This window comes from Emys orbicularis, chromosome 21 (assembly GCF_028017835.1).
Source record: "Emys orbicularis isolate rEmyOrb1 chromosome 21, rEmyOrb1.hap1, whole genome shotgun sequence".
NCBI lineage: Eukaryota > Metazoa > Chordata > Testudines > Emydidae > Emys > Emys orbicularis.
The window spans coordinates 15519007-15546243 of record NC_088703.1 but is presented as its reverse complement, the minus strand read 5'-3'; the positions used below and the strand labels follow the sequence as shown (position 1 = coordinate 15546243).

The following is a 27237-nucleotide window of genomic DNA, read 5'->3' as shown; positions in this document are numbered from 1 at the left end:
CCAACAGTTTTGTCTCACACGTTCTGTCAGTTCTGAGACCCTTGGCTCACCGGGTACGTCTACACTGCAGGTGGGAGCGAGCTTCCCGGCATGGGTAGCCAGACACACGCTAGCTCTGCTTGAGCTAGTGCGCTAACAATAGCAGTATGGGTGGGTGTGACATGGTCTCCGGGGTGTAACCTGGACTGTGGGACCACTGACCCCCACAAATGCAGCAACCTGGGCTGCCTCTCACACTGTTATGCTGATTTCAAGCTACGAACATCTGACAGGCACTGCACTTACACAGCCATCCACAGGCAGGGACACACCCAACTGAGTTGTGTGACGATCTCCCAGCCACTCAGGAACCAACAATAGGGAGGCTCCAGCCAATTCCCCCCCAGCGCCCCAGTCTTGCACCGCAGAACTGCACCATCCTGCACTGGTCAGAAGCCTGGCCAGTGTAAGTTCATTACCCACTCCACAGACACACACCAGACATTGTAACCTGAGCTGAGATTTCCCAAGCACTTCAACCAAAACACACTGTTTTAGGTAAAATGTAAAACAGATTTATTAACTCCAGAAAGGTAGATTTTAAGTGATTACAAGTAGCAGGCATAGAAATCAAAGTTGGTTACTTAAGAAATAAAAATAAATTTGCAGTCTGAGTTCTACAGACTAAACAGGGTTTGAATCAGGCAGTGTCTCAGCCTAACAGATGGTCCAAGCAGGTTACAGTTCCTCAATACACAGGCTGGAACTGCCTTCCAGCCTGGGCCCACCCTTCCCCAGTTCAAAGTCTTTGTCCTCCAGATGTTCCTCCAGGTGTTCAGTTGGGAGTGGAAAAAGACCAAGTGATGATGTCACTTCCCCTCTTTTATATGTTCTTCCAGCTTGATGGAAAGATCTTTGCTGTGATGAGGGGATCAGGCAGCCCCCATTGGTCAAGCAGTCTCCATTGCCTACAGTCTCTGGGATAGTGGATTCTTTCCTCCATGAGTGTTGATGAACCATTAACGCTGTCTAGCTGATCCTTTCTTGTACCTGAAAGGCTGGTTGTGGGTGTTCTATTTCAGTAACTAAGCCCTTGTCTACACTTCCACTCTACAGCGCTGCAACGTTGTTGCTCAGGGGTGTGAAAAAATACCCCCCCGAGCACTGCAAGTTTCAGTGCTGTAAAATGGCAGTATAGACAGTGCACCAGCACTCCCAGCGCTGGTAGCTACTCCCCTCGTGGAGATGGTTTTATTACAGTGTTGGGAGAGCCGTGGCAGTGCTTTAACATTGTTAGTGAAGACATGCCCATAGTCAGCAATACTTCAGAACCTCACATACAGTCATAGCATACACAATCCAACAAGATATTAATGTTCAACACATCAAGAGTTTTAAAATGACACCTACCAAGGCATACTTTGTACAAAACATACCATAAATATATGACAATGGTGAATAGAGTGTTTCCAGGGTTCTACTCTAAGGTACAGCGTGTCATAGTGGGGTAGCACAGGCAGTGGCTGACGGTAACCGTCTGACCACGTACTGGGGGTTCAAGTGGGTTTGTACTTAGGCAGCAAGCCCAAGCCACTGCAGCTGCTACTCCCAGCTTCCCGGCTGCTTTTAGCTCACTGGGTTGAGCACAGCTAGAACGTGTCTGCTGCCCAAAGCGGGAAGCTCATTCCCAGCTGCAGTGTAGATGAACCCAGAGTTTGGAGCAGCCCCACTTACTTTGCTCACTACTGCCCACCCTGACTCAGAGTCACATTAGAGCCACCCCAGCCCCACGGCAGCACTGTGAGCTCTCTGCAGCAGACACAGGGTTACCTGCTCTCATGTCTGGATAGACAGACAGGTGTCACCTGGCCTTTGACAATCCAATGCCAATCACATTGTTCTGATACAGTAGGAGGAGCCAGCTGCTTTCGATAGGTGGCTGCTGGAGTGCGTAGCTTTGATGCTCCAAAGGGTTATTAGCAACACAAAAAGGGAATTCCCCTTAGACGGAAGGGTTGAGAATGTCAGAGCTGTATCTGGATGCAGACTCAAGTCTTCCACCAAGGCCAGATGCTTTGCGAATCCCACCCAGGATTTGTATCCTACCAGTGTCCCTTTAAAATTCCCAATCTGCTGGGGGCCACCATAGCCAAACAGCAGCTTTTTACAGGCCTGAATTCTGCTCTGGATGACACCAATGTAAATCCAGAGTGACTCCAGTGACGCACACGGAGTTATTGTGGATTTACAGCAATGTCTCTGAGAGCAACATTTGCTCCAGTCCCCGATACTGAGACAATATAAAGGCATCCCTGAGAGCTGGTCATTACTATTAGCAGAGATCTCTAGTCTCTGGATGAAAGGGCCTGTCTCTAGGGTGACCAGATGTCCTGATTTTATAGGGACAGTCCTGATTTTTGGGTCTTTTTCTTATATAGGCTCCTATTACCCCCCACCCTCTGTCCCGATTTTTCACATTTGCTGTCTGGTCACCCTACCTGTCTCTCACTTCAAACAGCCGGGACATTTCTCCTTCGGCAGCGAGGGCCCATGAACTATGTGTAAAGCTATCACATAGTCACAGAGCAGCCCCCAGAACTGAGTCCTCTGTCTAAATGACAGGGAATAACTCCGTCTCTTTCCATTTCAGGCAGGGCGGTCAGAGAACTAGGTAAGAGGACGTGTTTTCATGTCACATTTCACATCACTTGGTCTCTTTATATCTGCCAATGACCCCCTCCCAGAACAGCATCTCCTGTGGGAGCAAGTTCCCCACGTTGCACCTGACCATGTTTGTTTCTCTTCCCTTGCAGAGTTCAGGAGGGCTCGGAGCTACATGGGTGAGTGGGGCTGCGAGGGGCTGAGCAGACGCTGCACTGGGGTTAGTGGTATCAGCGTTACGTAGCTGAGCTGTCAGAGGTGTGGGGTCCCCATGGGGCAGGTGGGGAGGGCGGGTGCTGGCTGCTGAGCCGTGGGGCTGGATGCTGCAAATGGTCCTGAACACGCTGCCCTGAGCTGTAAGTCTCACCCCCGGGCAGCTCCCTCGCAATCCCCCCTCAGCTAGTCCTGATGCCCCCCCATCTCCCATTGGCCCTTCAGCGATGATCCATCCCTATCCCAGCTTCCCCAACAGCCCCACTCAGCCCTCCCCCCGCAGCCTGCAGAGAGAGCCTTCACCCCCTGGGCACCTTCCATGGACCCCCAGAGCCCTAGCGCCTCTCAGGGACAGATCCTGTGCAGGGGGGAGTGAGAGGAAGCAAGGAGCCCAACCTCCATTCTAGCTCCCCCCACCTCCCCACCAGCTCATGGACCAGGCCCAGCCACATCCCTGAAGCTCCTGGCCGGATCCAGGCTAGTGGTGCCAGTCCCTCTAGTCACCCCAACCTTGATACTCTGTTCTTCACTCCGGCTGTGCTGGCTGGAATCTCTCCTGTGAGATCGTGGCGTCCCTGATGGACCCGTGGCTAATGGGGATATTTTGGTTTCTCTCCCCAGTCCGCATCACCCTGGAGCCAGTTTGGCAACACCCTGAAATCACCGTCTCTGGGGATGGCAGAAGAGTCCAACATGACCCCCGATCTCCATGGCTGGCTGGCCTATCTGGATCCCTGATAGCCCTGGGGGAGGAGGGGTTTGTGTCTAGGAATCATTATGCTTTAGGCCTTGTCTACACTGGCACTTTACAGCACTGCAACTTTCTCACTCAGGGGTGTGAAAAAACACCCCCTGAGCGCTGCAAGTTTCAGTGCTGTAAAGCATCAGTGTAGACAGCGCACCAGCGCTGGCAGCTACACCCCTCCTGGGGTTGGGTTTTTTACAGCGCTGAGAGAGCTCTCTCCTAGCGCTGGTGCCATAACTACACAGCCACGTTAAAGCGCTGCTGCGGCAGAACTTTAACATTGCTAGTAAAGACATACCTTTAAAGATGGGGTTTGCAGGGGGTACTGGGAGGTGGGGGACACACTGGACTGGGGGTTGGGGGTGCTGAGTGAGACTGTGAGGGACAGAGTGAGACAGGAGAGACTGGAGAGACCTCCCGAGGGGGGTGCTGGGCACTGGGGAGATCTGGGGGGCGGTATCACCCCAGGGAGGCTGACACTGTGATCTGGAACTGGGGTGTGACACTGACAGGGGTTGGGGTGTATCTGGATCTAGAAGGGGGGAGACTCTCGTTCTATAGTGTCAGTACAATGGCCTTTTCCTGGAGATTCCTGTGGAAGGTTCTGAGTCATTGCTCCCACTTCTCAGCCCTGGTCATGCTGCGGGGAGGGACCAGGGAAAACCCCTCAGCATCTGCCCCCCCAGCGACTGGGATTTCCACAGAAATTAGGAGTTAGTGGGTCTGTTAGTCAGGGAGATCCCACAGCCTCTGCACAACCCCCTGCCCTCAGGGACAGGAAGGGGCAGGAAAAATCACAGAGCCACATGCAACCCGAGAAACAGCCTCAGCACCTGGCCAGCACTCGGCCCTAGAGACAAGGAAGTGAAAGAAAACAGCTCATGTGGGATACAATAAATCCAAAAGCATCTACCCACCAACCTGCTTCCCAAGTTGAGGATGGGGAATAAAACAGAGCAGGAGCATCCACAACTGCAAACAGCCCCCAAAGAGAAGGGGGAAAAGAAACATCAAAATCCTGAGGTCTGAACCCCTCCCATGGGGCAAAGGGAATCACACAGAGAAAAGCGCTCAGAACTTGACTCCTGAGGGGTCTCTGCAGCTGACTCTTGTTCCTGGGATACCAGGGCCAGGAAATACGATGGCGGAATCAGACCCAAACACCAACACCTGGGAAAGAACCTGGCCCCACAGGGAACGCGGGGAAATGGCGACACATCAGATGTTTCCTCCCCCTGAACTCAAAGGAAAACCGCAGTGATTCGTGATAATGCTTTGCCCCGACCCCCAGTTACATCGGAATGTGCTGATTGGAGGGAACTGCATTAACGAGACTGTTAAATGTAGGAAATTCAATACACACTGGTTGGGGAATGCAGGGGGGAAGGGAAGGGAAGGGTCTCACAGTGGCACTGACTCATTCCCATGGCAGACACACACACACTGCTCCTGCCAGCCTCAGGCCGTGTGAGTGGGTGACAGGATCGGTCACTCGGTGTGTCAGACTGGGTTGTGAAAGCCTCACACTGAGCAGCACCCCGAGGGCTGAACCTGCCCCGAACCACCGGAGCCCTCCCCTGGGCTCTAGCAGGGCTGGCTGGGCTCATGGGGCAGCAGGGACGATAGATGATGCTGCAGAAGCTTCTCATGGAAAAAGGACGTGGGGAGGTTCAGACGCTGTTGGAAATTGTAGCAAGGGGGCTGGGGTGCAGGAGGAGAACAGGCTGCCAGCTGCAGTGTTGTCAAGTCTCATGGTGTCACAGAGTGAGAATTGTTCATAATATTTTGGATAAATATGGTGTGTGCCTCAGTTTCCCCCATGTGGTACATGGTTAACTAGGTGGGGGGAGGGGGGAGGGTGTTTGCTCTTTGCAGAGGCCCAGAGACACAGGTGTGACCAATGCCCAGCTGCCCGCGCCTGGAGCCCCTGGAGACTCTCAGGAGACAATGGCCGCTGCAATTGCCTAGATATTCGGCACCTAGCTACAAATGACCATGGATGGCCCCACCCACCTTGGGAAGCCAGCTGGGTGTGACCAGCTGGAGGACAAAGGATGGGGGAGGGGCCAGGTGGGGTTGTTAAATTTGGGCTGTTGAAGGCAGAGAGAATCTCCTGGACTGGGACTAAAGAAGGGTCTGAGGTCTCCGGACTGACCCAGGTGGATTATGCTGGAACTTTCGATTCTCTGTGTTCTAAACACCTAATAACCCCCCTGCTGTTACAATGCTGGCTGAGAGTCACTCCAGAGTCAGGGAGTCGGGGGTGCACTGCTCCCTTTGGGTGTGCAAGTCTCCCCCAGGTGTCCAGCTCAGACAGACTCACTGAGGGGAGCTCACAGCATGAAGCCGGGGGGGCTGAAAGCTCTGAGATTCAGTCCCAGGAGACTGTGAAGCCAAGTGGCTTACCCTATGGAGAGTGTGACCCTACATGGGCTGACACACTGAAAGGGACCTCCCAGGGACTGTTCCAGAGCACCAGACCTTTGGATTCATGACACATAGTATTTGCTGCTTCTTTTAAAGCCCCAGCTCCTGGAGTCCTGGGGTTGTGGGAGAATCTCAGTTTTGGTTTAACGCAAATAAAAAGTAAGTTTCTAGCCTGTGGCTGTGGTGTGGAGCTGTAAAGTCTGACCCCAATTCCCCTGTGTGCCGTGTCTGGCTTTACTGCTGGGTGTGCTGCATTTAAACCCTAGGGCCTGGCTGTCAGTTTAGTGCAGGTCGTGATGGGACCCAGCAGCGAATGGGGGGCAGGGAGCCCTGGGCAGCACCAATGCTGGGTCCACGCTAGGTAAAAGGTATGTGTGCGATGAGCCGTCTGGGCCTAGGCAGCGCTCTCAGCGTCAGATCCAAGTGAAGACAAGGGCACCTGTGCCATGGGCATTTCAACTCCCTGTAGCTGGTGGAGGTGAACCCCAGGGAGGTGTTATGCTGTGAGAACACTGTTCTCCTGGTGTAGCCAGCACCCAAACCAGTCATTTCCACCCTGGTGCCGGGAGTTAGGGGAACAAATGACAATCACTGGGTGTGACGGGTTTGGAGCTGCCCTGTAATAACCTCTGAGTTTTGTCTGCTCTGTTCGTCTGTTCTGCAGGGTCACTGCATGAACACAAGGGGGTAAGGGGTTAATTCAAGCTTGGGTTGGCTGCCCCCCTGCCCCCACCTCCTGGCAAACACTGCGAGGGATCAGAGACACTGCAGAGCCATCCACTGTGACATCCCCTTTGGCCCCCTGCTGTGAACCAGGCTCAGGACCAGGAGGGAACAGAGACCTTGCGCTGCACTGACAGACACTGGGAAGGACAGGGAGGGGAAGCAGAGACTGTGGGGAGTAGATGGCCCCAGCCCCAGAAGTGAGCGCTTGGGGTAGGACAGGCTGCCTAGGTCTAGGAATGAGGTAGACCTGCAAGGAGCCCTGTTACTGTGTGAAACCCTGTTCTCTGGCTATGCCTGGCTTCTGTTGTTGAGATCAAACAAGACTTTGTAAGAAGCTGTTTGAGTCACTGCCGTCATGGCTGGTCACCACTCCAGTAGGTGGAGCTGCAGGTACCAATTTCAGACCTGCTGGGGGTCAGCACGGCCAGTCCATGGGGGGCTGTAGCCCAGGGCTTGTCTGAGAGGGGAAGGCCTGAAGAGTCACCCAGCGAGGGAACAGAGGAGCAGCCAGCCCCGGAACTGACACAATATTTGTTCATTAGCCCGGCTAGGGTTGCCGGGAAAGGGGGATTCTTCTCCAAGTGATGCCCATACGCATTCCACTCTAGGGATGTGTGAACCCCACGCACGGTCACCTGAAATTTTTCCCTCAATGAGACCTATCAGGGCAGCTTGAGCACCGTCTGCTGCTGCACGCTGCTAGCACTGGTATAAAGCGCCCAGCCGACCCCACACCCCTCAGCTCCTTCTTACCGCCTGAGATGGTTGCTGGAACCGCTCTCCTTGCATCTGCCAGTTCTCTCAGTGGACTTTCTTGTTACTGTACATAGTGAGTCATAGTTCGTTTAAGCTTGTGTGAATTAATTTTAGTGACGTTTAGTAAATTAGTTATCGTGATTTAGCTTTAAGCCCTGCACCTTCTGCAACAAGGCTGTGCCCCATAGCAACCTGCACTCCAGCTGCTTGAGGTGCCTGGGAGAAGCTCATATTGGGGACCACTGACAGATCTGCAAGGACTTTAAGCCTCATACAAAGGACTGGGAGGCCAGGCTCAAGTTCCTGCTCATGGAGGTGGCACTGAGACCTGCATCTCAGCCAGGCTGCTCAGACTCGGCACCAAGTGCCTCAGCGTTGGTAAGGAGTGCTGCTACCGTACTGAAGTCCCGGCACCAATCACCATCCCCAGTGCCTAGAAACAGGCATAAGAAACAGCCGGCTGAAAGGGGGTGATCCCTGGCACTGAAGACAGCCAGGTATGGGGTTCAGAGTAGAGTGTGTTCTGAGCCAAAGCACTCTGCCTCGGTGCTGCAGAAGTCAGCACCTTTCACTCCGTCATCTAGACAACCACCATCAACTCAGTATTCTTGCCCCCAAGTTAAAGTATGGGCTAGATGAATGGACTGTAAGGTGGATAGAAAGCTGGCTAGATCGTCGGGCTCAACAGGTAGTGATCAATGGCTCCATGTCTAGTTGGCAGCCGGTTTCAAGCGGAGTGCCCCAAGGGTCGGTCCTGGGGCCGGTTTTGTTTAATATTTTTATTAATGATCTGGAGGATGGAGTGGACTGCACTCTCAGCAAGTTTGCCGATGACACTAAACTAGGAGGCGTGGTAGATACACTACAGGGTAGGGATCGAATACAGAGGGACCTAGACAAATTAGAGGATTGGGCCAAAAGAAACCTGATGAGGTTCAACAAGGACAAGTGCAGAGTCCTGCACTTAGGACGGAAGAATCCCATGCACAGCTACAGACTAGGGACCGAATGGCTAGGTAGCAGTTCTGCAGAAAAGGACCTAGGGGTCACAGTGGACGAGAAGCTGGATATGAGTCAACAGTGTGCTCTTGTTGCCAAGAAGGCTAACGGCATTTTGGGCTGTATAAGTAGGGGCATTGCCAGCAGATCGAGGGACGTGATCGTTCCCCTTTATTCGACATTGGTGAGGCCTCATCTGGAGTACTGTGTCCAGTTTTGGGCCCCACACTACAAGAAGGATGTGGGAAAATTGGAAAGAGTCCAGCGGAGGGCAACAAAAATGATTAGGGGTCTGGAGCGCATGACTTATGAGGAGAGGCTGAGGGAACTGGGATTGTTTAGTCTCCAGAAGAGAAGAATGAGGGGGGATTTGATAGCAGCCTACAACTACCTGAAAGGGGGTTCCAAAGAGGATGGAACTCAGCTGTTCTCAATGGTGGCAGATGACAGAACAAGGAGCAATGGTCTCAAGTTGCAGTGGGGGAGGTCTAGGTTGGATATTAGGAAACACTATTTCACTAGGAGGGTGGTGAAGCACTGGAACGCGTTACCTAGGGAGGTGGTGGAGTCTCCTTCCTTGGAGGTTTTTAAGGCCCAGCTTGACAAAGCCCTGGCTGGGATGATTTAGTTGGGAATTGGTCCTGCTTTGAGCAGGGGGTTGGACTAGATGACCTCCTGAGGTCCCTTCCAACCCTGATATTCTATGATTCTATGATTCTATGAACTCTGGCACCAGAAGAGCCTTCTATATCTGCAGCCCCCGTGCAGTACCTATACTATCTCAGGACCAACCACACTGAAGGCATTTGCTACTGCCAGGGACCTTCTCTTGCTGTCAGTACCAGTATTGTCAGCAGTTCAGAAGTCGGCATTATTGGTGCTGGTGGACAGGAGTGAACCCGCTGGGTCATTTCAATGTTCAGTACCGCACCTTTCGGTACTGTCAAAAGGGGAACCAGCTATGCTTGCCATTGTGCGAATCTCTCCACCACTGCAGCAGTGTCTAGCACTGGCGGGAATGGCACCCCGGTGGTCACTGGACAGAGATGCATCCTCTTCCAAGTCAGAGATCGGGTACTATTCCTCCCATCCGAGGAACTGCTTTCGTTGCTGCTCCTGGCATTTCCATCCTTCCATGGACCCGGGCACAGGAGTAACATTGAGTGACCAGGAGGTCACTGGGGACCTACGCCAGTCTAGTGGCCTTTTGGGACTCGTGGAACCCCAGTTTCCAGGTGCTCCTATTTGGTTGCCTCGGAAAGAAGGCGGCACCCTGGTCCAGACTCCGGTACTGAGCCTGGTACCAAACTTCTGGAGCTGGCTAAAGGAGACTCTGCTAGTGCAGAAAGGAAGCAAGAACATCCACAGCCGGTGCTGGCCTCCTCTTCCTCTTCCCCGATGAGGCAGCCTCAGGAGAGGGGTGGATGTCGCTTCCCCCGGATGACTATAACATGCACCAGGAGTTGTTAAAGAATCATAGAATCATAGGACTGGAAGGGACCTCGAGAGATCATCTAGTCCAGTCCCCTGCAGTCATGGCAGGACTAAGTATTAGACCATCCCTGACAGGTGTTTCTCTAACCTGCTCTTAAAAATCTCCAATGATGGAGATTCCACAAACTCCCTAGGCAATTTATTCCAGTGCTTAACCACCCTGACAGGAAATTTTTCCTAATGTCCAGCCTAAACCTCCCTTGCTGAAATTTAAGCCCATTACTTCTTGTCCTATCCTGCGAGGTTAAGAAGAACAATTTTTCCCTCCTCCTTGTAATAACCTTTTATGTACTTGAAAACTGTTATCATGTCCCCTCTCAGTCTTCTCTTCTCCACACTAAACAAACTCAATTTTTTCAATCTTCCCTCATAGGTCATGTTTTCTAGACCTTTAATCATTTTTGTTGCTCTTCTGTGGACTTTCTCCAATTTGACCACATCTTTCCTGAAATGTGGCACCCAGAACTGGACACAATACTCCAGTTGAGGCCTATTCAGTGTGGAGTAGAGCAGAAGAATTACTTCTTGTGTCTTGCTTACAATACTCCTGCTAATACATCCCAGAATTATATTTGCTTTTTTTGCAAGTGTTATACGGTTGACTCATATTTAGCTTGTGATCCACTATGACCCCCAGATCCCTTTCCACAGTACTTCTTCCTAGGCAGTCATTTCCCATTTTGTATGTGTGCAACTGATTGTTCCTTCCTAAGTGGAATACTTTGCATTTGTCCTTATTGAATTTCATCCTATTTACTTCAGACCATTTCTCCAGTTTGTCCAGATCATTTTGAATTTTAATCCTATCCTCCAAAGCACTTGCAACCCGTCCCAGCTTGGTATCGTCCGCAAACTTTATATATGTACTCTCTATGCCATTATCTAAATCATTGATGAAGATATTGAACAGAACCAGAACCAGAACTGATCCCTGCGGGACCCCACTCGATATGCCCCTCCAGCTTGACTGTGAACAACAGATAACTACTCTGTGGGGACGGTTTTCCAACCAATTTTGCACCCACCTTATAGTAGTTCCATCTAGGTTGTATTTCCCTAGTTTATTTATGAGAAGGTCATAAGAAGAGGGTGGCCTTAAATCTAAGCATACGGAAGGAGGTAATGAAGGAGTCCTCCCACAGCATAGTCAATACTTGGCCACTGCCCTTCAAAAGTTCCTCTGCCTCTCAATGACACCATTATGGACCCAATTAAGTCTTTGACGGAGCTCCCCGTGTCCCTTCCTCCGACTTCAAATACTTTGTTCCTGCCCAGGGTTATGAGTTCCTTTACACCCCCTTTTCTCCCCCAAGGATACCTGGTGGTATCCGTTGCCCATGAGAGAGAAAGACAGGGTCTTCCCTGTGCAACCCCAAAATCAATGGCCTCAAATAAATTAGACTCGTTCAGTAGGACACAAAGTGGGCGCTTTATACCAGCACTATGAGCGCGCGGCAGCAGAGAGCGTTCAAGCTGCCCCGCTGGGTGCCATTGAGGGAAAATTTCCCGGCAACTGTGCTGGGGGCGCGTATACACCTGGAGTGGAATGAACACATGCAACACATCTCGAAGAACAGCAGTTACAAGTGGTAGGTAACTTGTATTCAGGGTGTGGGGCACAGGCCAGGCTGGGGGATGGGTTTACTTTCCTAAAGTCCACAAAACACCTCATGGTTTTATCCTTTCTAGGTGCCATCACAACAGGAGACATCCAGGGGCTTTTAGTCTGAGCCTGGTGAGACTCTCTCACTTTCCCGCACTCTGTGAGGGCGGCTATGTCACTGCTGAGAATCACAGCTCCTGGGCTTCAGAGCCAGGATCCCCTGGAAAATGTCAGAGACAGAGAGAACAAACCACAGAGACACCGGCTGGGCCAGAAATATCACAGTGTGAGATGAGAGGTTCTTCAATCCCACATCACAGCCTGCGACTCACACCCGCCCCGCTGGGCTGCTAGCTCGTGGTCAGGCCGGGGAGAGCTCACTGCAGAGCCGGGGAAGAGGCATCTGCACACGATACTCTGCAGATGCTCAGGGTGCTGACGGCTCATCCTGCAAGTGCAGCCAGACTGTGTGTGCAGAGAGTCACTGCTCATGGCACCGACTCTCCTCTCCTTTCCCTCTTTTGAGCAGCAGCCGGTCGCTCTCTAGTCCCACAATATTTGGCTGCATCAATATCCCCTGCAGGGCAGGGAGACGAGTCTAATTCTGCCCTGACTGCCCGGGGTGTTGGGCTGGGGAAGGGAGGCAGGGTTCAGCCCAGGGTCCAGGCGCAGCAGGTAGGGGACACTCTGTGACATCAATGAAGTCCCTGCAGCCTATTTCCCAGCCTGTGTCTCTGACACTTGCCTTGTGTTTTTGGGCCCATCCCAGCCAGGCTCTCCCCACACTGGGACACAAACAGCCCCTGTGTGTTGGCTTCCAGGGCCAGAAGGGATGTTAGCTCAGCCAGTCTGACTCCTGGACAGCCCAGAGACTCCCCCTGCAGCTCCCTGCAATGAGCCAATAGCTCGTGTGGGACCAAAGCCTCTCCCAGGAAGGTCCAGCCTGGCTCTAACACTGTCAGGGGATAGAGAATCCCTCCCCCCCGCCCCCGCCCTGGGTGATTTGTCCCAGAGTTAGTCACCTGCCTGGACAGAAATTGGCCTATCGGTTCTCACTGGGACTTGTCTGGTGTCAGCTGGGCCCAGGCTCCCCAAGGCTCAACCTGTTCCCAGCGTTAGAGGGAGCAGGGACGTGATAGGGAGGGTTTGTGGGAGGTGGGAGCTTTGGGTAAATAGCCCCAAGTCACTGGAGCCCTGGGCTGTGGCTCAGCTCTGACGTAGGATTGTCAGCCCTAGAGCTCAAAGCCCATCACCAAGGGGGGCTGGACAGGTGGGGACTGGCTGCTCCAAGCGCCCTTGCAAGGAGTGGCAGAGGGGGACGGAGCCCAGCTCCCCTAATGCCTGGGGACTGCACGGCGCTGCCTCCCCACAGTCAGCAGCGTGTGGCCCTGAGGTGATGGCTGAGAGCTCCTCAGGTAACACACGGCCACAGCTGCAGTCCCGACAGGGACCTCCCAGCGCCCGTGCAGGGCACGGCTCACACATGAGGGCAGGTGGCTGTGGGCTGCCTGGCCCCGCTCTGCACGGAGAAGGAGCTGCCCTTTCTCAGCTGCTCCGGGTCCTTCAGTACCTGGGGCCAGATTCAGGAGCCCAGCGATGCAGATGGATGCCTTGTGCGACTGAGAGAGTGCCCAGGGGAGTGACGTGCCTAACTCTCATTGGCTGCCAACAGGAGTCGTGCGCCCGGCCTACCTAGGAGTCCTAGGGAATACCAGTAGGCACCTGGCTGCAGCACTAGGTGCCTAAATACCTTTGTCACACTGGCCCCTGGGGTAAAGAGAGGCAGTGTGGCCTAGTGGACAGAGCACTGGCCTAGAAATCAGGAGTCCTGGCTTCTGTTCCTGGCTCTGCCCTCCTGAGTGACCTCAGGCCCTTCATGTCCCCACCTTCCCGTGCCTCAGTTTCTCCACCTGTTTCCCTCCTGCCTAAAGCACTTTGAGCTCTATGGATGAGCGAGGTGTGGTTAATGTTAAACCCTCCAGCCAGGCTAGGCCTGTGCTCCCCTCTGTTACTAAATCAGGGGAGGGTTTTTACAGGTGCAGTTGACGTGTGTTTGATTCTCAGGCTTCCGGCGTTAAATAAAGATGCTGTGGCCAGGGTGGACAGGAAACGGGGAGTGGCAATGCTCAGATGTGAGGACAGGATGGGGCAGAGCAGAGAGGGGCTGTGGTGTCCCTGCTGCCTCAGCCATACGGCCCTGATGGGGGCTCAGAGCAGCGACAGCATCTGGGTTCACAATTTAGCCCTGAGAAGCTGGCAGAGACACTGAACAGGGAGAGGGTCCTTCCACCCTGAGCCCTGGGGGAGAGGGGGGCAGGGGCAGAGGGGGCAGGTCGGAGCAGGGAGCGACTGCAGATTATCCCCACCCGATCCTATCAGGAGCAGTCATTGCTGGGCCATTTCCATCTTTCTCGGCTCCCCTACCACCCCGATGATCCTGTCTCTGTGCCTCTTGCTGCCCGGTGAGTATGTTGGAAGTCGGTGCTAATTCATAGCAGGTTGGGAGGAAACAGAACTAAGAGCAGCCCCTGGCCCAGGGAGTCGGCAAATCTCCTTTAGTGGCAGAGAGGGTTGCTCTGTTGCAATGTTCAAGGGAGTGGGACTGTCCCAAACCAGCACAGGGCCAGCACTCGGTATTGGGGATGGGCCGGGGCTAGCAGTTGGTACAGGCTGGGGTTACAATCACAGCTTCACGGAGTTTAAGGCCAGGAGGGACCATTCACCCATCCAGTCTGACCCCCTGTTAGCCCAGAGCAGAGAACTTCCCCCAGCTCCCCTGCACTGAGCCCAGTCACTTGTGTTTGACTAAAGCATCCCCCAGAAAGGCCTCCGGCCTGGCTGTGACTCCCCCACTTCCCTGGGGAGCTGGCACTGGGGGTTAATCCCCCGCATGGGAAGAAACTGCTGCCTCCTTTCTCACTGGAGTTTGCCCAGACTCAGCGTCCAGCCCTCGGGTCTTGTTCTGCCTGTCTCTGCTGCACTGAAGAGCCCATTAGATACCGTGACCAGCCCAGCTGTCTGACCAGCTACACACAGGTCTGGGTCTGGGGCTCGGGTCTGACTCTTTATAGGACCAGGCCCAAGTCACACAGCTTGGAACCAACCCCAGATCTGTGTTTTCAGGAGAGGTTGGGATTGAGGGTTCTGCTTTGGGCCTGTGTCTCAAACGTCCCTATCAAGTCTGGGCCCAACTCTCTGTCTGTCTGTAGCGTGTTTCCTGCTGGAGGTTCTGCTGGGGAAGTGAGGGGCTGAGCTCAGTTAACGGGTCTGGGGATGAACGTAGGCGCTGCCAGTCTGTTAGCAGAGCCCTGTACAGAGATGCTCAGCACTGATCCCCCGGGGGCCTGGGAGCCCTCCAGAGGGAACCTGGGGGGGTCAGGGCTCTGCATAGTGCCTGGCAAAGACTCATGAAGCAAGCGGGGGTGCCCCTGGTGTCCCACCAGGTGGGGCAGGAACAGGGGCCTGTGCTCATGCAGGGAGCAGAGACCCCATCAGCTATTCAGGGTGTCTCACAGCAGGCGAGATTCTAGCCCGACACTGAACACACGTCACCTTTCTGTTCCCAGCGCTGAGTCCCAGCAGCCAGGAGATCTGCTCAGCTCCCGGTGAGTCCATCTGTCTGTCTGTCCCCAATCTACTGAGGGCCTTTACTCCTCCCTCTCCAGGCCTCCAGCCACCACCCCTGGGCCACTCCCTGCTCAGTGCGGAGCCAGCAGCAATGGCACAGGAAGGCGGATGGGGCTGTGTGAGATCTGAGTGGGGCGTGCAGGTCTCCCGGCTGACCCCTTCCTGCCCCGATGCCTCTCTCCTGTGACCGGGCCGGTGTGACACGCGGGTAAGAAGAGAGTCACATCCACGGCCTGTCCCACCCCCTGGGAAGCAGAGAACACCACGGCTCTGACCCCAAGGGATTTACCTTCCCATGGTACCGGCTCCCAGCCCCTCCTGGCCGCAGGGCTGTCTCTGGAGCTCCCCCCCCCCCCCCCCCCCACATAGATGCAGCCTGCACCTTGTCCTTAAATATCAGCAGCACCATTAACAGTCAGCACTAGGTGGGCAGGCAGCATTCGAGAGGGAACGACCAGAAGGAACCATTAGGTCACCCAGGCTGAGCTCCCATATGACCCGAGCCAGTGAGCTTTGCCCAGCAGGGTCTAGCTGAGCTGGGATGTGGTTTTTTGGTAGGTGGCCGTGTTTCTTTGCTGGGTACCTGGGCAGTAGGGGCAGGCGATGCTGCCAGCCAAGGCAGCAGCAGGGGGCACCGCTAGGGCAGGGAAGTTGGTGGGCAGATATTGACCTATCCAGTGGCAGCAGCAATTCCCCTGCCAGTTCAGAGCTGGGTCCCATCACCCTGGCAATTCCCGGGAAAGGGGGACCTGCTCCCTGCTGCTGCTCCAGAACCTTCCCTTAGCCTGGGCCTGGAATTGCCCTTGTGCCAGCTGGGGATTGTGGGGCGTGAGGGGAACAAGGACAGGGAGGATGTTAGAGCAGATGTTAGAGGGGTTAGGGACTGGACACAGCTCCTTGGCTGTTGGCTGATGAGCTCCACGGGGCAGTGACTGTCCTTCACCGCATGGGCTGTGGGGGCAGGCCGAGGTGTTGGCCAGGCCCTAGACAACCCCCAACAGCCAGGGGCCAGCCTCACTGAGGGGTCACCTCTCTCCCGGCTGTACTGCCCCAGCTGGGTCAGCGGGGTGCCAGTGCTTGGGCCCCTTGTACTAGGAGAGTGCACAGTGCCAGACAATGGGAGCCCAGCCTGGCTGAGCTCTTAGGCTCTTACACAACTTAAATGATCCCGGGAAATGAAACCAGAGAGAGCTTGTCCCCCTGTCTGCCCAGCTGGGCTGGAATCAGAGCCACTATCCAAGACGTGGCACAAACCCACAAGCCATTTACCTCCTGCCCCACCCACAGCGCCGGGCACCACCGACAACCCCACTGACAGCTCTGACCCATTCCCCTTCCCAGGCGCTCTCCCTGCCCCCATCCGCTACCGGAGATGGACATTCGCCTGGCCAGGGGACTTCGTGCGGCTCCAGTGCTCCGTGTTCTCCCGGACCCCAGCCACCCGCATCGTCTTCTGTAAGGACGGGGAGGAAGTTTCATCTCAGACAGGCTTAGTGGGGAAATTCACCTAAGACTATGACCATGTGGTGTCCAGGCACAGCGCCGGGAATTACTCCTGTGCGTACGAGATCAAGGACAGCGACAACCAGTTGACCAAATCCCAGCTCAGCCCTGCCAAGCACCTCAGCATCACCGGTAAGGCGTGTGTGTGTGTGTGTGTGTGTGAGAGAGACCATATCAGCTCAGCCCTGCTCAGCATCCTGGGATGGCAGAGCAAAGACGGGGCTTTCGAAACGGTACGGTCAGAGGAAGAGAAAATTAGATCACCCAGGCTGAGCTCCCATATGACCCGGGCCAGGAAGCCGCGCCCAGTGACCCTGCATCCTGCCCAGCAGGGACTGGCCAAGCCAGGAGGCAGCTTTTCAGTCATGGCTGCCTGTCTTTTCTGGCTGCCTGAGCCGCAGGGGCAGGGGATGCTGCCAGCCAAGGCAGTAACATTGGGGTGGGGAAGGTGTTGGGCAGATATTGACCTGCCCAGCAGCAGTAGCAATTGCCCTGCGAGTTCAGAGCTGGGTCCCACCACCCTGGTGATTCCTGGGAAAGGGGGATCCACTCCCTGCTGCTGCTCCAGGACCTTCCCTTAGCCTGGGTCTGGAATTGCCCTTGGTGCCCCCTGTGCCAGCTGGGGGGCGGGAGGGGCACAAGGACAGGGAGGATGTTAGAGCAGATGTCAGAGGGGATAGGGACTGGACTGTTGGCTGACGAGCTCCATGAGGCAACAACTGGCCTTCGCTCCATGGGCTATCGGGGTAGGCCGAGGTGTGGATCGTGCCCTAGACAGCCCCCAATGGCCAGTGGCCACCCTTTCTGAGGGGTCACTTCTCTCCTGGCCGTACTGCCCCAGCTGGGTCAGCAGGGTGCCTGTGCTAGGGCCCCTGGTTCTAGGAGAGTGTGCAGTGCCAGACAATAGGAGCCCAGCCCAGCTGAGCCCTTAGGCTCTTACGTAACCCAAAAGATACTGAGTAATAAACGTCCTGGGCACTGGAGAGAGCTCGTCCCCCGATCTACCCAGCTGGGCTGGAATCAGAACCTCCATCCCAGACGTGGCACAGACTCACCCACCATTGACTTCCGGTGCCACTAACAACGCCGGGTGCCACCATTGGCTCCATTCTCCTTCCCAGGTGCTCTTCTTGCCCCCACCCTACCTGAGCCAGACGTCTGCCCACCCTGGGGACTCTGTGCAGCTCCAGTGCTCCGTGTTCTCCCTGGCCCCAGCCACACAAGTCGTCTTCTATAAGGACGGGGAGGAGGTTTCATCCCAGATGGGTTCGGAGGAGAAGGTCACCTATGACTATGACCATATGGTGTCCAGAGACAGCGCCGGGAACTACTCCTGTGCGTACAAGATCAAGGACAGTGACAACCAGGTGAACAGATCCCAGCTCAGCCCTGCCCAGCACCTCAGCGTCACTGCTAAGGGGGTGTGTGTGTGTGCATGTGCCCGTATCCCAGCTCGGCTTTGCCCAGCAACTCAGCATGGTGGCAAAGGGGTGGTGAACAGACAATTAAGTAACAAACACCTGAAAATCTTAAAGCTAAAAATCATCCATTTTCAAAATCTGAAATGAAAAATTTCTAACAAAGCATCTTTGTTCAAAATTTGTCACAGGAAACCCCTCCTCCCTCCCTACTTTTCACTCAGCTCCGCTCAGATGGCCCAGTCCAGATAGGTTGCGGACAAAGACATCATAGAAATGTCAGGCTGGAAGGGACTTCAAGATGTCATCAAGTCCAGCCCCTGCACTGAGACAGGACCAAATAAACCTAGACTGTCCCTGACGGGGTTTGTCCAACCTGTTCTTAATAACCTCTGAAGATGGGGTTATTGGAAGCTGTTCCAGTGATTAACTACCATTATTGTTAGAAAGTTTTCCCCAACATCTAACCTAAATTTCCCTTGCTTCAGATTAAGCTCATTACTTCCTGTCCTACCTTCAGTGGACATGGAGAACAATTGATCCCCGCCCTCTTTATGGGCCTGGAGTGGGACCATAGTCTGTCTCTGGTCTCCTACATATTTATTGCCTAGGTAGTGACTCCAGCAGTGTCATAGAGTCATAGATTCATAGACTTTAAGGTCAGAAGGGACCATTATGATCGTCTAGTCTGACCTCCTGCACAATGCAGGCCACAGAATCTCTGCCACCCACTCCTGTAACAAAGCCCTAACCTATGTCTGAGCTATTGAAGTCCTCAAATCGTGGTTTAAAGACTTCAAGGTGCAGAGAATCCTCCAGTAAGTGATTCGTACCTCACGCTGCAGAAGAAGGCGAAAACCCCCCAGGGCCTCTGCTAATCTGCCCTGGAGGAAAATCCCTTCCCAACCCCAAATATGGTGCTCAGCTAAACCCTGAGCATGTGGGCAAGACTCACCAGCCAGACACCCAGGAAAGAATTCTCTGTAGTAACTCAGATCCCACCCCATCTAACATCCCATCACAAGCCATTGGGCATATTTGCCGCTAATAGTTGTGGGGAAATAGAGCAGGGGGGCCTTCTTTTTGATAGCCAGAGCTGTAAATCTGAAGGCCCCAAAATAAACCCTCCAACAGAGATCTGTTATGCTGACTGCCCTTAAACAGAAAGCAGTACAGGCCAGGGCCCAGGCCAGGGCCCGAACTAGACTAAACTGCACAATTCCCTGCCAAACTTGATCAAGGGTCATGACCAGAGGAGGGGGTAACCCCATGGTAACCCCCCTTAACCCTTCACTGAAAACCCCCGGAAAATGTGTCTTGAGAAATGTACCCAAACAGGTGCCAAGTGCCACCCCTGAGGAAAACCGCCAAGCGCCCCTCTACCCAAATAAACACCCACTTCTCGGAAAATGATGAGAACCCCTAAGTTCCCCTGTACCCAGTGTGTCTGGGATGGGGGAAGAGAGATGATCAGAGACACAATGAAATCAATCATTCATTTTTGGGAGGCTGGCTGGGTAGAAAGATCAAAGTGATGATGAAATGTATTATCATTGTGATTAATTATTTATATTATGGTAGCACCTTGGAGCTCCAGTCAGGGATCAGAGCCCCACTGTGCTAGATGTGGTACATTATTTATTAAGATGTTACTGTAGTGTCCTGGAGCCCCAGTCAGGGACCAGGACCCCACTGTGCCAGGTGCTGCACAGATCAGTAATGACGGGGACAGCCCCTGCTCCACAGATGGTCACAACCTAAAACTCAGCCAGCGGCGTGTGTATGGATGGAATATCAACACGCTGGTACCTAAGGCTGCAGTTCAGGAAGGCATCCCCTAGTCAGGAAGGGCCCTTACGCTTGTGCCCGTGTGTAAGTGGTTTCCTGAATCAGGACCTAACAACTCTGAAAATAGAGCTCTGGACATAGCTCTGCCCTGCCAACCTTTCCTCACACAGCGTCCCCAGCCCCAAGCTTTCAGAGCACTCGAGTCACCCCAACAATCTCGAGACTGGCTTAAAACTCATGGGATTTCCAACAAGTCATCAGTGTGAGTTCTTTGTATTTGCCTGGGGGATTTGATCTTTGGGGGCCTTTGGGTCACATCTTCAGGCTTTTCTCCCCAAACATGAGGGTCATAAATGTATTTGTTTTTTTAATGAAAGCCGAGATTCTCATTGAATCCCCTGACTCTCAGACCTGGGGCTTTACGTAGAACATCAAATGCTGTGAGACCGGAACTAAAGTTCTGGTGGAGGAGAGCGCTGGGCTGGGCTGGGCCATATTTAAGAGTAGGTTAGATAAATGTCTATCAGGGATGGTCTAGACAGTATTTCGTCCTGCCATGCGGGCAGGGGACTGGACTCGATGACCTCTCGAGGTCCCTTCCAGTCCTAGAAATCTATGAATCTATGAATCTATGGGGACGGGGCTCTGCTTCAATACCATGATGAATTGAGGCCATGGCCATGTCGCTTAGTTTCCCTCTCTCTTTCTCTTTCTGCCCACAATGAATCGAGTCTACGATCACATTGTTTCACTGCCTTCCAGTTGCGAATCTACCAAGGGATCAAAGGTAGGAGGAGATTATTCCCTCTCCAGTCTCATTTCTATTCTGGTTCCCTTCTCGCTGCCTCATGGAAGGGCTGGCAGCCGCTCCAGCTTCTAAGTGGAGGGGGTTTCAGTCTGGTTGTTGTGCAGGAATTTTTGAAAAGTCCAGGGCAGGATGAACTCCCTGGTTGAGATGGGATCTGGGGGTTATGAGGAGATGCTTTAAAGAAGGGGTTTGCCAAAGCGGCGTGTTCCCATCGAATTTTCGGGCAGCAGAGTGAGTGTGTTGGAAAAGGGTCCCTACACGTGTGAAAGAATGAAAATGACCCTGTTTTACAGTCAGGGGAGATCAGGGTTGGTCGGCCACAAAGTGGCACCAACTGACCCCGCCAGTTCCCTAGAACCAGGTCTGTTCTTCTGGGGTGGGGCTGGGAGTGGCTGGGACTGGTTAGGATCCAAAGGTCTCCAATCCATCCAATTGCAGTGGGTAACACCCAACGTTAGCTCCATCGGCTGAAGCTGGTTTAGTGCCACGCTTGGCGCATCCACACATGGACTTACCCCGAAACACCCACAGCAGGTTCCCTCAGAGCGGTCGTGATTTCTCTGCTGGGGAGAGCCAGGCAGCAGGGACGCCCGTGGGGATTCAGAGTGCGCCATACATGTTAACAATGTGATGTACCGAGGGGGCTCTGAGCCAGTTGCCTCTGCAGCATGACCCAGGGGGACCCGCTCATTAGGCCCCAGGCTGCCCCCAGTATCAGGGAAGCTGCTAAGTGCTGCTAGCTCACTGTCTGCCCATCACCCTGTCAGGGGCTCTGAGGGACCCCTCCCCCTGCCCACCACACACAGAGACTCTGCAGGGGCCCTGCAGAAGGTGTCTAAGGGTCACTCCCCATTGCTCTGCAGCCAGCTCCTGCCACTTAGGGCTCCCTCCAACTCCTGCTCCCCTCCCCCTCTGACTTCCCAGTCACCTTCTGCAGCCCGTCAGGCCCTCTGCAGCCCTTCTGAGGGCCACGGGGCCCATATGCTCGTTCTAAGCCCTGCCTGGCCCATGCCGGCCTCACAGCCTCGGAGCTCGGAGCAGATTCATCAGCTGTGCATTGCCCCGAGAGGGACTCCAGCAAATCCTAATGGCCCCAGCCTAGATGGACATGACTGGGAGAGCAACCAGCCCTGGGCTAGGGGTGGGGCAGAGGGAACCAGGTGGGAGACCAGAGAATCCATGGGGTGACCAGATGCACACAGAGAGGGAAAGGTGCATGGGGAGACTAGAGGCAGTTTCCAGGCCTTGCCAATGTCCGGCCCAGCCTGGGTTCCCAGTGCAGCGACTCTGCCAATAAAGTGGCTGGTGGCAGAGGGGACATAACACACAGACCCTCAGTACTGTGATCCCCCCTCCCCTCTCAGCAGTGTATGTTCCCTGCCTGCCTCCTGCGCCCCCCACCTGTAGGGCTTTGAACAGCTGCCTCTCCCCAAACATTCCCTCCCCCCCATGCCACGTGACCAGTCTCTGCCCCCAAACACCCCCACCCTCCCCTCCTGGGATGTGGGAGCTGGTTAGCAGACTAGGCCAGCAGTGAAGCTCTGAAGCTGCATTTCCACACTGTGCAAAGACATTAACGTCGAGCCTTAACAATGAATGTTCAGCCTGTCTACGTTGTGAGCAGCCCTGGGCCAAAAATCCAATTTTATTTGGGTGAAAATTTTTCAAATAAAAATTTTTGTTCAACGTTTTCACAGAAACTCGGGGGGGGGAGTTGACAAAAAATTCAAAGCGAAACAAAACAAAATGTCCATTTGAAAGAACACAAAATGAACACTGTCTCTTTAAGATATTTTTATTGAAAAGTTCATTAAAATCCAACTGTTTTTGGCTAAACATTAGATTTGGTTTAAAGTATTGTGAAAATCATTTCTGTTGAAAAATGTCACCCAGTTCTAACTTCATGGAAACGACCGAATTCTTTTCATCTTCTGTCCTGAGATGTCAGGGATTTTCAGTTCCCCCCAAGCTTAACTCCGTGCTGACCTAGTGGGGTTTTGGTTAGTTGTTTTCTTGGCCATTTTGCTGAAGTAGAACAGGATGTTCAAGTCGCAGCTTTATTAGACTTTCCCTGCGCAAATGGTGAAGCTGCCATGTTCACTGATTATCCAGAAGTAGGTCTTGCTGCCTTTCCACTAAGTGTGAGCTGAATGGAGATGTAAGGTTCTAGCAGGAGAACCAGCCATGGGAAGAAATCTCCTCATAGTTGGATCTCTGAAAACAGACTCAGTGTCACCAAGGTGACACACAGAGAGCACGAGGTGTCACTGATACCCCCTGTCCTTATTACTCCCCACAGGGAACAAGTCCAGTGTGACACCAGCAACACTCCTGAAGATCATATTGAATGTAAGAATTTTTGGAGAGTATTAGGGTTACTGGGGTCACCTGCACATGAGGGAGAAAGGCGGGGACTGGGAGTAAATGTGTTAATTGGTGGAGGATGGACACATCCTAGATCAGACTGTCTGTCCAAAAATTAGACCAACAAACTACCTGTGATAAAAGTGAATGTGGCAAAAGAGTTCTCAGGGTCTCAGGACTCATGCATCTGAGTCCCTGAGGTTCTTTCATCCCACCCTTTGCCTGTTATACCCAGTTGTGCATTGTAATGGATTAGGGGACTGAGGCAAAGCATTACCACTTCCCTTCCTTCATGGAAAGGGAACATCCTGGGGAAAGCTCCCATTGGAAAGTGTTCCACCAACTTCACTGGGAGCTGGCTCTACCCAGTGCTGACCAGTCCTTCCTGCCCTGTACTAACGTGGACCAGGATGTGACAACACAGCAATAAGTCCCAACAGACTGTGCCTTGTCTGGCAATTGGTTCCCACCCGTTGGCTGTATTGTGAGGCCCAAGGCTGAAGGCCAAGATATGTATGTGGGGGATATTCTTATCCCAGAGTGTGTGAGGTTCAAAGTATAAATAGAGAAAACTCTTGTTTAAAAAATCCCTACATGTTCAAGGTGTTTGGAAGTCCTGAGGAGTGTAGTGTCACTTCCCAGAGATTTCAGAGTAGCAGCCGTGTTAGTCTGTATCCGCAAAAAGAACAGGAGTACTTGTGGCACCTTAGAGACTAACAATGTATTTGAGCATAAGCTTTCGTGGGCTACAGCCCACTTCATCGGATGCATGTAGTGGAAAATACAGTAGGAAGATATATATATATACACAGAGAACATGAAACAATGGGTGTTACCATACACACTATAAGGAGAGTGATCAGTTAAGGTGAGCTTTTATCAGCAGGAGAGAAAAAGAACTGATTGTAGTGGTAATGAAAATGACCCATTTCCAGCAATTGACAAGGAGATATGAGGAACTGTGTGTGTGTGGGGGGGGGGGGGGGGATAAGCATGGGGAAATAGTTTTACTTTGTGTAATTGCCCATCCACTCCCAGTCTTTATTCAAGCCTAATTTAATGGTGTCCAATTTGCAAATTAATTCCAATTCAGCAGTCTCTCGTTGGAGTCTGTTTTTGAAGTTTTTTTGTTGTAATATTGCGACTTTTAGGTCTGTAATCGAGTGGCCAGGGAGGTTGAAGTGTTCTCCAACTGGTTTTTGAGGGAGATTTAGCCCCCTGAGAAGCACAGTCACACACAACCTTTGTTCCACTTAGAGTCTGGCTTGTTAATTTTATATTTCCAATGAAAAAAATTGAAAATTAATCTGGGGATCATTAAGTCCTCGACCTGGCTGGAAAATAGGGTTTTTTCCTGTTGAACATATAAATAAAAATGAATTTGTTTTATTTTTCTCAAAATTTTCTGTGGGAAATTTCAACTTTTCAGTGAAATATCAAAAATCAAAATACTTGAGCTTTAAAAGAAATTTTTTTGATTCAAATTGGTGCAAGAGTGCATCTGACGAAGTGGATATTCACCCACGAAAGCTTATGCTCCAATACGTCTGTTAGTCTATAAGGTGCCACAGGACTCTTTGTCGCTTTTTTCATGGGAGCTGTAGTTCCTGTGCCTCATGCTCCTGGTCTCTTTGATCTCTGGCTCTCCCATGATGTTCCACATTCTCCCCTCTTGCTGACAGGAAGTAGTACACCATGGGACTCCCTGGTTGCAGTGCATCGTGGGAGATGAAGCCCACTCAGGCAGCCCAGCCTGTAGTGGAAAACATCAACAGAAGCCACTGAACTACAAGTCTCATGCGGCACCATGCTGGTATTTTGAATCGGAAGATTTCTGGTTTTTGACCAAATAGTTCAGTTTGGGAGCACTCCTTTTTTTGAACAAAATGTTGAAATTTTCTGCCAAAAGCCACATCAGTGTGTGACAAAATAGCTCTGTTGAAACCCCGACAGACAGTTTCCACTGAACATCTTCAACATCCTTCTGCTTCGGTGTCCCTTAGCGACCTGCTCAGGATCAGGCTCCATTGTGCTCAGTGCTGCCCACGGGGGAGCCCTGCCCTGGCTGGGGGAGAGGTGGGAGCTGTGGGGTTATAGTTTGTGCTCAGCGAGGTGCCTTCCCATAAGGGCATTTACACCCAAGTGACTGTGTGTAACTGTCATTCTCTCCCCAGATGACTCTGTGAACTGGCTGGGAAGCACCAGGGTGAGTCTCAGCTTTTATTAACGACAAAATGAAGTGATAGAAAAGAGCAATTTGTTTGCCTGTTCCAGCTCGGCAGCGACCCGTGGGCTTGGAACAGGGATTTACTCAGAATTCCCAGGCTTCTGATTGTGTCTGTTCCCCTGGTCTCACTGCTGCTGACCCAGATCTCCACCCAGGAGCAGGTAGTTGCCTCCCATAAGTACTGTTAGCCTGGCCGGTCAGGCCCTGCCCCCCACGGACACACAGACACATATCCAGATGAGAGGAAAACATCCTTCCCAAACTCCACAACACAGTGATAGGGGAGCATCCCCCACGGCCTGAAAATCTATCCAGCTACAGAGGGGCTTTCCCCCACCAGCCTCTGCAATCAAACAACCAACCAAGGCAGAGATATTCAAGGTTTCAAAGTTCCCATTAAAACTCCTGGGAACTAGATAGTCAAATCCCCCAGGCGAGTTTGAAAACCTCCTTCAAAATGTTACCCAAGTGGGAATCGGCTCTAGTGAGACAGATCCTATTAGTGAAGCCCCAGTACCACTCGCTGGTAACCCTCCCCACCACACGCCTCCCAAAGGGGAAGGAAGACAGGCAAGGGGTGAAATCCTGGGGGTTTCCCATTGACTTCAGTGAGTGCAGAATTTCCACCAATGGGTTTGCATGTGATGTAGGTGTCAGTGGGGTGTGCATGGTATCACACTGCTAGCAGCAGCTGTGCAGTGGTGTGCACACTCTGGGTATCATGCATAGGTGCCGACTTACTCAGATCACAGGGGGTGCTCGATCCCCACTCCACCCCAGGCCCTGCCCCCACTCCATCCCTTCATCCAAACTCCCACTCCAGGAGTTTGGGTCACTGAAGTTCTGTCCTACTATTATTATTATTTTTAATATGTAACATTTTATTGAGCATTTAAAGCAGTGTCACAAAGAGAGGAGGTGTGCTCTGCTATCATGGATGCATAGCTGGTCTCCTCAGAGTTAAGGTTGAAGTTAGCATCCCGTTATGAGTCTGATTTTCACACATACCCCTACAAATCCATTCCAGTAGATATGACATTTGATAACCATGTCTCATCACCGGGGAGATCTTTTCCTGAAAACTGGAGGCAAATAACTCAAGTGATCTCAGAGATATGGAGTCTCATTCGCTTTTCAGAGATTTTCCTAGTATTACTTTGGCTGTTCTTATACTAACAAAAAGACTGATTTATCCCTTAGAGCTTTTAGTAAATGGGAATTTACTGTGAATTCAGAAGCTGGTTTAACCCTATGAAAATTATATATATATAGGTTTCCCTTTGACCCAAGTAGTGAGCCATTATTCCGGGTCTTGTGCATAGCGTGATAGACCCAGGCCAGTTGGGCACAGCAGAATAGCAGAAGGCAGATATACTGGCCACTGGATTAACAGTTTTCTGTTCCCTGACTGACCAGAGCAGGGGCGGCTCCATGCTAATGAGAACACCTGACTCCAATTAACCTGCAAAGAGTCAGGTGAGGCCATTAAGCTAATGTGACCACCTGATTCTAATTAAGGCCCCGCTGATACTATAAAAAGGGCTCACTCCAGTCAGGCAGAGGAAATGCAGCTGAAGGACTGGTTAATGAAGACACCCTCAAGTTATTGATAAAGGAGCCCTAAGGTAAGGGAGAAGCAGGAGAGCTGTGGGGAAGTGGCCCAGGGAAATGTAGCAACTCTGGCAGTGAAAGGTTGGCTGCCAACAGCTGCTACCATTAGGGTCCCAGGGCCGGAACCCGGAGTAGAGGGCGGGCCCAGGTTCCCCCCAACCCACCACTACAGGAACACCTCCTGGGAGGGGAAGTCAGGCCCCTGTCAGAACAGGAGGCTAAACTGTTCTAAAACAAGCCCTAGGGACAACAGAGATTGTGGGAATTCTCCGACCAACCTCCTTGCTG

At 52.7% G+C, this 27237-nt stretch overlaps 1 protein-coding gene and 1 pseudogene across 1 annotated transcript in view; one reads left to right on the top strand and one right to left on the bottom strand.

Moving 5' to 3' along the window:
- Positions 1-4627, top strand: part of LOC135893198 (butyrophilin subfamily 3 member A1-like) — a 46700-nt pseudogene extending 42073 nt beyond the window's left edge.
- LOC135893047 (butyrophilin subfamily 3 member A2-like) overlaps positions 1-27237 on the bottom strand; it is a 308768-nt gene that overhangs the window by 170857 nt on the left and 110674 nt on the right. The gene's annotated exons all lie outside the window — the stretch shown is intronic.